At 29.5% G+C, this 10,910-nt stretch overlaps 1 long non-coding RNA gene across 1 annotated transcript; it reads right to left on the bottom strand.

Moving 5' to 3' along the window:
• Positions 1-2,146: 2,146 nt before the first annotated feature.
• On the bottom strand, positions 2,147-3,127 carry LOC148241954 (uncharacterized). The gene is made up of 2 exons (XR_015814123.1): positions 2,420-3,127; positions 2,147-2,353 (listed from the first exon to the last, which is right to left on the bottom strand). It is a non-coding gene; the product is annotated as an uncharacterized LOC148241954 (long non-coding RNA).
• Between the last annotated feature and the right edge of the window lie 7,783 nt (positions 3,128-10,910).

Below are 10,910 nucleotides of genomic sequence, written 5' to 3'. Positions count from 1 at the left end.
GCTAACTTTATACATATCCCTACAAGAAAATACGTTAGAGGGCCTCGGTTGGCCGAAAAAATCGAAAAACAGAAACTTACCCGCAGTGGGGTTTTTCGGATGCGGTGGCTCCGCCAGCTCACCTTCGCGACTGGGAGTTTTTCTTCGGTCAACCGGTAAAAAACAGAACGGTGAACACAACAATGAAAAAATCGCACGAAACGAAAAACGAGAAGGGGCTCATCGGAGGAGGTTGCGAGTTTTGCCCACGGCAGCACCGCCGAGCTTCGCCCGCAGTTTTCGGCTCAACCACTATCCCTTTTGCTCCGATTTAGCCATAGGGGTGCTTGAAATCAAATTTCAAGTGGTTAAGAGAACTTTTACCTTTTTTGGCGGTCGGAGGTGGCTCCGGTGCGGTGGCGGTTAACGATCTTCTCCCTTCTTCGGCGACTGGTTCTTCTTCTTCGGCAGGAGGTTGGCGGCTAGGATTTGAGTTCAGTGTGATGCGAAATATTTATTACCGTCTTGCGTTAATTTAGGTTGTTCATCACATTTGATCTCGACTATCAGATCGCGTTTAAAGAAAAAATGAATCTTGATTGTTCATCGCGATTTGATCTCGACTGTCCGATCGCTTTTAAAGGGGGAACAAATCCGGACCGTCCACGCATGCGGGATCGATCTTGGGCCGTTCGATCGCAAGGCATGCGAATCGCCCGCGTGACATCAACATCAACGTGTCTTGCCACACGGCGTGCTCCGGTTCATCGGAGTTGCTGACTGGGTAGTCCTACATGGCAAATTTTTCTTATTTGCACTCTAACTTTCAATTTTTGATTTTTCTTTGAAAAATATCTCCCAGACCCAAATTTTCACTTCTTTTTTTCCAAAATTAGTTTTAATTTCATCCGTAACCTAATTTTTTTTATAAATTCAACAAAAATTAAAATAAATTAATTTTAAAAATAATTTTTTTTATATTTTTAAAAATGTAAAATTAATCTCGAACCAAATTTCAGATCTAGATATTGCATATACTTTTCTATTATTTAAGCTTTATTCCTTATCCAATTCCTTCTTTATTTATCTAAGTCATTTCGTTTTCTTTTAACTTAAACTTAATCTCATTTCAATCCTATTACTTTGCTTGGTTAAGGAACTTATTTTACTAAATTTGTTAACTTTAAATTATTATCTCATTTTTTGTTTTGTATGTTATGATTTTTTTTCTTTTATTCTTATTTAACTTAGCTCCAAACAATTTCTCGATTTTTCTCCCTCACAATTTTCTTTTCTCACAATTCTTCCTAAGCTTGTCTATTTATTGTATTATTTCTTTCTTTATTTTGAATTTTGTATTTACTAATTTTTATTTATCAACTTATTTTAATTTATTTATTAATTTCATTAAATCTTCTTATTTCATTTTATATTGGTTATTATCTTTTAACCTATATGTATTACTTTTGATTAATAAATTACTTAACTCTAGTTTCTAATTATTGTATTTTTATTTGTATATTAATTTCAAGCATTTTTTTCCTATTCATTTCCTTTTGTTACTCTTTTGTCAAAACTCTTTCTTTTTGCTATCCAAAATTATTTATCAATCTAAACTATAAATCCCATGAATCATGTCTTTTTATTATCTTTCAATTGCTTTTATCATTTATGTTACTTAAAAAATCAATTTAAAATCAAAGTTTTTAGTATTTATTTATTTTTTCTAACCTCCATATTCAGTCACCTATCTAGATATTGTCATACCACACTCAAATTTCATATTTAAAATATATATGCTAATATGTATTTAATTATATCAATATATAAATTTTTATTACAATGTTTACGTTAAAATCATGTAAAATATATTCCATATAATTTATTCTTCATGCATATAAAATCTATTTTTTATCATATAAATATATGTTGTATTATACATACTGCCTTTGTATATATACATACATAACAAGCCTACATATATTTATACACTACATATATATATATATATATATATTCAGATACCACTCAAACATATATATTCATATATTCAACTACATACACAGTATACATACATGCACATGATAAGTTTGCAGAGTGTATATACTATATATATATATATATATCGCAAAAACTTGAGAATATGTAAAATATTAGGATAAACCAATTTAAGAGAAATTTAAAATTTTCATAAAAATATGAAGGGTCTTGTCTTCGAACGAACTAACCCAATCCTTACCTAAATTTAAAATAAGAAAATGATGCCGGAAGTCTTAGGTTCGAGTCCCGAAACCTTACCATGAAAATAAGATTTCGGTATCTGATGGACTTCCCTTCGGCTCGCCGTGTCAGAGTGAACGGTATAGACTTAGATCTGCACGTGTGTGTGATTAAAACATGTTTTAAAAGTATGGAAGTAGAAAAGAGAAGAGAAGCGTACCTGTATCTCAAACACCACCGTCTCCGGTGTCCGATATGGCCTCAGGCCATAATGACTCTTTTCTTTTCTTCCTTTTTTTCTTTTCCTCTAGTCTATCGCACCTCCATGAGCACCTTCCTTTTCTCTCTCTCTCTCTCTCTAGATTGTCGATCTGCCTTGTCTGATTTTCTCTCACAAATCTGGGCTGTTAGATCATTTTAGAGGTATTTTTGTCTTTTCGCATTGGAAAATAATCCTTGACCTTTCAATCTTGTCCCTTTTAAATCGTGGCCATCCGATCTAGAGTTTCATTAAAGGTTTTTAGGTCTTTTTATACCTCAAAACACGGTTGTTGGATCTCTCCCTTAGCGACCAGAGCTGTTCATCTTCTCCTTGAATCGAGGCCGCACGATTGGTTTGGATGAGAATCAAATCGCGGCCGTTGATTTGAAAATGAAGCCGGAGTGGATCTGAGCCGTACGATTAGTTTAAATGGGAAGGGAGCGTAGCCGTTTGACCAAGTCTTGAGCAAGAAGGGATCTCAACCGCACGATCGATCTAGTGAGGACCAATTTTGAGCGGGAGATCATCTTGACCATCTGTCCACCCCAGACACGTGTGGCACTACTCGTATGCCCAACTCGCATGTATGCCACATGGTGGGCACGAGTTGGCGCTCAGGCCTTGACATATCCCAGTCTTGCAAAATCTCAGAAATGGACGTTTAGGTCTCTGCCGTGTTTTAAAAATTCAAAAATGTCCTGATTTCATTCATTTTGGGTCAAACCCTTAATTTACTAATTTTTTTTTTTTTTTTTTATTTAAAATTTTCTTGGCTTTTTTTAAACTCCTAAAATATCCCCAATGCACATATTTTAATTCCAAAAATTGTATTTTCACTTAATTTTTCGTTTTAAAGTTTCCACAAAATCGTTAAATTAAATCTCCTGAAAATTATTAAATTCTTCCAACATACCCTGAAAATTTTTATTTCCTTCCACCAATCCTTTCTTTTTTCCAAAACTTGTCCCAAAAACATTTCTAAATTAATTTATCTTAGTTTTGAGGTGTTACAGTATTTCAAATCCATAATGGAAGAATTGTGTTTAAATTTTTTTAACAAATTTTAGAATCTTTGTTATTACCAACAGATATTTGTACTCCACAAATTTGTCTCATCAAAATATACTAATACAAACCAAAATTTTCTCTTAAAAATAAGAATTTATACACCAAATTTTAATAAATCTATTAAGAATTAATTATTTTTGGGTAATGAATGAATAGATTCATTAGAATATATAATATTAGTTTTTTCAAAGTTAAAAAAGAAATAACAATTAAGTTCATTATTATTTTGAGATAAGATAATTGAGGAGCTTTTATAATAATAATATTTTTAAGAAACCTTCATAAACACGAACTACCAAGACTAACAAAATTATACTTTTATGTATGAATTGAAATAAGTGTGTTCGGGATAGTTTTTGTTTCAAATAAACTTTTTAAGTATGCAAAAGCAACACTAACAAATTCAAAGCCATGCTCCCCTTTCCAAATCTACGTATAAGATAAATATATTTATAAATACATGTACTTTTTGTCTGTATTTCTTTAACAAAATAAAAAAAATAATGATAATATTCCAAATATGTTTCCTATTGTTTTGTCAACAAAAAAGATGTTCTTCCTCTAAAAATAACATACCATAAACTAAGGATGGCAAGACTCAATCAAATTCTATTGAAGATCATGACACATCGAGCTCAAGCAGGAGGACGCGTGGGTTAGGCGATTGTACAAGTGTATTTGTGTGAATATGTATTGCATGTGTATGTATTTATGTATTAATGCAAATGATGTCATTTGCATTTAACAATGATTTAATTCATATAAATATTAATTTAATTCTATTTTAAAATAAAAAGACAAGTTGAGAACGTTAAAGACGACGACCTAAGATTTCCTCTCTCTCAAACCCTAATCTTCTTCAATACATGTAAATCTTTTTCCATGCTATCCTCTTTAGATTTCTACAAACCCAATAGGTTGATTCATATATATTTCTTCCTCAAGTGTACCATTGAAGAAAGCAATTTTAATATTCATTTGAAATAACTCCAAATCTAATGGCCAATTAGGGGTAGAAGGAGGAAACCTTTCGCCATAGTAGAAAATCTCACTATAGGAGAAAAAGTCTCTTCATAATCTATACCCTCAATTTGGGTAAAACCTTTCACCACTAATCAATCCTTAAACTTTTCAATTGATCTATCCACTCTATGTTTTATCTTGAAAACTCACCTATTTCCAATTGATTTAAGTCAAGGCGGGAGATCAACTAGTTCCCAAACCTTATTTCTCATTATTGAGTCCATCTCATCCCTCGTGGCATCAATCCACTCTTTACTGTTTGATGAATTCACAGCCTCTTTAAGGAAATGGATTCCTCAATTTCTAAAGGAATACATAAGAAAATTTCTCATTTAATTTGAAAATATTGTTGGAGAATTTTTTCATGTTCACTCTTTTGGATTCTAGGACCTTCATCACCTGCCTAACTAGATGATAAATCTCTCTCACTATCTCTTGGCATGGGATTTTGAACTTGAAAACTAAGTACATGTTTTAAGCTCGGATCTTGAGAACTTATCCCATTTTTCAGTGGATTATCATTCGTAGGAAAGTTTTTATCATTTAAAATAGTAGGATCACTCCCACTATCTCTTTTATTTAGTGGAATATCACTATCCTTGGTGACTTGGTAGGTTCTCAATACATCCCTCTCAATAATAGATAGTTGCATGTCTTCTTATAACTCATACAGTTCGAGATTCTCTTTTATTTTACTAATGCTTAGAAACTCATTCTCAAGGAAATCAACATTGCGAGCGTCTATTTCAGTCATGCCACCATTCCAATGTTCTCCAAACATTATGTATCCTTTTGAATATTCGGGATATATGATGAACACCATCTTAGTTGCTCTTATACCTAGTTTTTCGTGTTTGTGGGTTGGGTTATGCATATAGCCTGCCGACCTTCAAGGATTTAAATAATCCAAAATGAGTTTCTTGTTGTTCTATAGCTCATATGGAGTGACAGATATACTTTTACTTGATATACAGTTAAAGATGTAGGTTGCCGTAAGCAATGCATCTTCCCAAAAATTATTAAAGAAGTTGGCATATGCCATCATTGATTTAACTATGTCTAGCAATGTACGATTCTTTCGCTCTGCAATATCATTTTGTTGCGGAGTATGGGGAATTAGAAGTTGCCTATATATATCTTTTTCCTCACAATATTCTTTGAACATATCAGAAAGGTATTCACGACCACGATCAGTTCGAAGAGTCTTTATTCTTTGATCCATTTGATTTTCTACTTCTGCTATAAAATGTTTGAACATATCTAACACTTCGTATCGGTGAGAAATTAGATATACATATCCATATCGTAAATAATTTTCTATAAAAGTGAGAAAGTATATGGTACCATGATGTGCTTTGATATTTAAAAGCTTACAAATATCAGAATGGATTAATTCTAAAGGACTTGACGCCTTTGAAGCCTTACTAAAAGGCTTCTTACTCACTTTACCGGCTAAGGATGACTCACATTTAGGCAACTTAACCTTAGTAAGTCGGTCTAATAGAACTTCTTTAGCCAGTTTACTCATTTAGCCTTAGTCAATATGACTAAGTCTAGCATGCCTCTTAACAGATTCATAATTACAATCAAAATGAGGAACATAAGTAAACATAGAATTATTATATATATTATCTTCCAAGTTAAGAACAAAGAAATTGTTTCTTAAAGATTCATGACCAAATACATCGCGATAATATAAAATGTCTAAAGTATCAGGCTTAAAGTTAAAAAAGAAACTCAATCTCAATAAGGAAACAGCTGAAAGTAAACAACATCACATCTCGGGTGCATTGAGAATATCATGAAGGAGTAAAGTATTTCCTCCATATAGTTTGAACTGGTATGTTCCAATTCCAATGACATTCTTTTTGCTGTCGTTGCCCAATACAACAATTTACGAACCCACTAGAACATGATGGTAGTTCACAAATCCAACTCGATCTTAAACTACATGTTTGTTTGCTCCCGTGTCTACAATCCAATTAGGAAAAGAATTAGCAACTAATGCATGGGAACAAACAAATAAATCAAGAGGTAAAATAGAGAAAGGTACCTTCTTTGGCTCGGAACAATCACAAGTGAAATAACTCTTGTTGCTGCAATTGTAGCACTTCATACGCGTTACATTTTTCTCTTTAGGGCCTTAACCTTATGATGTTTGGCCACATCACCTTTAGGTCAATTGGCTTGAAAGGAGCATTGACCTTTCTTAAATTACTTGGCACGATTAGGCTTATTTTCCTTGGGTCTGACCCCATAGGCAATAAGTGCCATATTGGAAGGATTAAACGCCTTTTGACGCTCAACATCCATCTCAATGTGTCTAGCAATTTTAATGAAAGTATTAATATATTCACTATGAACCATCAAGAGTCTAAAATATTTTCAACATTCAGGTTCTTCTAGAAGTGAATGAATCACATTCAGAACCTGCTTCTGATCTCTTATGTCAAGTCCTTCAGCCTTAAGGTCACGAACCATAGCACTCATGACACGTAAATGTTCAATTATACTGTACTTTGGATCCATTTCATATTTCATCCACTTTAAATCTAAGACACAGAGCCTTGTAGCAGATGTCTGATCATAAGTAACCTTAAACTCGTCCCACATGTCCTTAGCTGTAGAACAACCCTCAAACTCTCTAATGAGATCGTTATGCATACAATACAATATAGTATAACGCGCAGAACGATCATTTTTGGACCGTTCCTGGTATGCAACCAGATCCTCATTATACTGGTCACTACCAATATTTTTTAGCTCAGGTATAGTAGTGGTCGAGGTTTCCAAAATCTCGCATTCATTAAGAAGATACTGAATCTTCCTGTGCTATACATCATAATTTGTCTCATCCAATTTTTCGTTGGTGGACAAATTAGTAATCATGTTCTTGATTGTCATTTTTACAATTATATAAAAAAAATGAACATTAGACACGATTTTTTATTATTAAATTATCAAAAAATTTTATTTATATCACATGTTCGAAAACTTCACTATGCTCATGATCATCACATATGATATAAATTAGAAATATGATAATTTAATTAACATAATAAAATAAAAAATAAATGAAACATATCCATATAACCCTTTAATTTTGCTAAACAATTAGCATAAAAAAATATCACATAGATATATATAGTTATCTCAATCTTAACAAAATATGCGTAATTAACAAGTGTATATAAATTAATTAATATACATGACTACAGTGATGATAAAATAAAATAACAAAAATATGATGATAAAATAACATAACAAAAATACTAACATACTGTTTAAATAATAAAATAATATACATATATAGAATACAATTAAAATACACATAAACCCAACCAATGAATATGTCAAATACATAAATAGTCATCTAAAAGTAATAACTCAATTGGTTGGAGTACTTGTTTAGAAAATGAGAGGTCCTGAGTTCAATTTTTAATCTTAACATATAAGTTTTCCTTTTTATTTCTTAAAGAAAAAAAAAAAACAAAATTGATGAAATCATCATCATCATATGAGAGAGAAAAGAAGAAAAAAATAAAGAAAAAAAACTCATTTTTTTCTTTTTAGGAAACGGTCATATGCATATATATATATATATATATCTATCTATCTCATTCTCTGTCTCCTTTTTTCTTTCTTCTTCTTTCACGCACACAGTGCTTTTTTTTTTTTTTTTTTCTGCTAGCACATCCACTTTCTAATTTTTTTTAGTAATACATTTATATATATATATATATATATATATATACATACATGTATATCTTCAAAATTTTTCTCTCTCCCAATTGGTTTCTTTCATGCATACACTGCACGCACACAGTGTTTTTCTTTTTTCTTTTTACACATCACACAGTGCATCATCCTCTTCCTTTTTTAAAGCACATACAGTGCAACTACTCTGTTTTTTTTTTTTTTTTTGAAGTTTTCACCTATGGCTAAAAATTTAATTTTTTTTCGGGAAAAAAAAAAACAAAATACTAAGTTTTTATTATTGGCAACCACAACCACTGCAAATGCTTACGTATATTCAGCCATCTCAGTATTTATATTTAGGAGATAAATGCGCCACTCATGCGCGAGTAGAAAACAAAAATATACACACACAAAAATAGCATACTTTTTGAAATCATTATTAAAAAAAAATAACAAATTTAATACTGATTGGAACATGATTATTACGAGGATAGATACAAATAATTAGACTCTGATACCATTGTTAAAAAATTAGAACTAATTTTAAGGTAAAATACTTATTTTTCTATCACAGAGAACAAATATTGATGTTTTCTATTTTTTTCCGAATGCTCTAAAGTTTTGGACAATCTTCACACCTTAAAATTTAAATTTACTTATGGTTTAACTTAACATGAGTGAGAGAATGATAATATTTTTTTTACTATTTTATGTTTTTTATGTGAATATAAATAATTTTTTTTTCCCTTATATACTCACCAATAATCATATCTTTTTATAAAAAAGAATTTCTTTCTTATAAACTTACGAATGATCATGTCTTTTTATAATGAGTGTTGTTAACGTTTCAATTTTATATAACAGATGCAAACCAAATATGGCCTATGGTTTCATGAGTTGCCCTCCTGAATGATGCAAGACTTTCCTATAAAATTTGCTTCAATCACCAGGTAATGACTTATATTAAAACGCAAGTTCAAAAAAAATTTATTAATTTCTAATCTTTGATTTTTTAATTTCTTTGCATTTTCAGATAACTGAAAACATGAGCTGTTGTTGTCGACATACAAGACTCAAGTATGGATCTAAGAAAGTTGAAAAATTTATGTTGCATGATGTAATTTGTTTCTTTATGTGGTAGGCTGAAATTTATTTGAACAATTAATAGTTTATTAGAGAAGGAGATGAATTTCTAACAGACTAATATGTAGTTTAGAGTCATTAATTTATGTTGACTTTGTATCTCAAGTGGTCTAATGAGTGTTATATTTTTAAATTTTTTATATTTATGAGATTATACATTTTTTTAAAATAAAAAATTTGATCTAGTACATACTAAAAAAAATAATTGAAATTAATAATAGTACATGATAGAAATATAACAAAATAATATAAATAAAGTTAATACACAAAAAATAATAAGACTAATAGAAATATACAAAGAAATACCAATATAGTAATTTACAAAAAAAATCTTCTCCTTTTTCTTTAATTTTCTTATCTAATTATATATATATAAACATGCATACATATAGCCACTTGATCTTTTTTGTATTGTCACTTGATTGTTTTTAATAAAATTTATTTATTTTATTAGATATATATTTAATTATATATATGCATCTACATAGTTAATTATATTATACATATATATATATATATTTAGTTATATATATACATATATATAATAAATTTAATTATATATATACATATATCTGATATATATTTAATTTTATATATACATTATATGTATATTTAATTATACATATACATGTATATATTAAATTATATACGTACATATATCTGTATATTTAATTATATATATACATATGCATATATTTAATTACATATATAGATGTATATTTAATTATATATACATATATATAATATTTAGTTATATATATACATATATATATTTGTATATTTAATTATATATATGTGCATATATAATATATGTAATTATGTATATACATATATAATATATTTAATTAAATATGTATATTTGTTTAATTATATATATTTTTTACCTTTTATTTTTTATTTTTTCATTTATTATTACATACAATAAGTATGGGTAAAATAGTAATGTAATCAAATATACAAGCATACCATCGTATCAATTCAAACAAAAACAGCTCTCATTATTATAAATTAATACACAATCTTTCCAAATATGGTATGACTTGAACATTATCGTACCCTGTACTTATCGGACAATATCATACATTAATGGACCATCATGAAAATCATCTAAAGACCTTAATGTTAGCTATGGTCCACCTAACAGCTTCTTTATGCTCCACAATCAACCTGTCTTCTTCTACTTTTCTTAGCTTGTTAGAAATTATCATTGAAACGGTCTCTTATTCTCCTAAAAATACATATTTCAAATATCCAAGTAGTGGTTTGAGCTTCAATTTTGAGTCTATAAAACAGAAGATAAAAGTTTTGTGTAAGAAATAAATGGATTAACACACCATGTGTAACACCCAACATTTTATTTTATTTTATTTTTTAATAAATATAATTATTTATTAATTGAATTGAATTTAAATTATTTTATTTTAATTTGATTTAATAATAATAATAAAAGGGTAAAAATTAGTTAATGATTTAATTGAAAATAATTTTGAAAAAAATGGGTGAAAATTTGGGTTCT

This window comes from Carica papaya, chromosome 8 (assembly GCF_054855325.1).
Source record: "Carica papaya isolate Zhongbai chromosome 8, ASM5485532v1, whole genome shotgun sequence".
Taxonomy (NCBI): domain Eukaryota; kingdom Viridiplantae; phylum Streptophyta; class Magnoliopsida; order Brassicales; family Caricaceae; genus Carica; species Carica papaya.
Note: the sequence above shows the minus strand (reverse complement) of the source record. Positions and strands in the feature narration are given on the sequence as shown.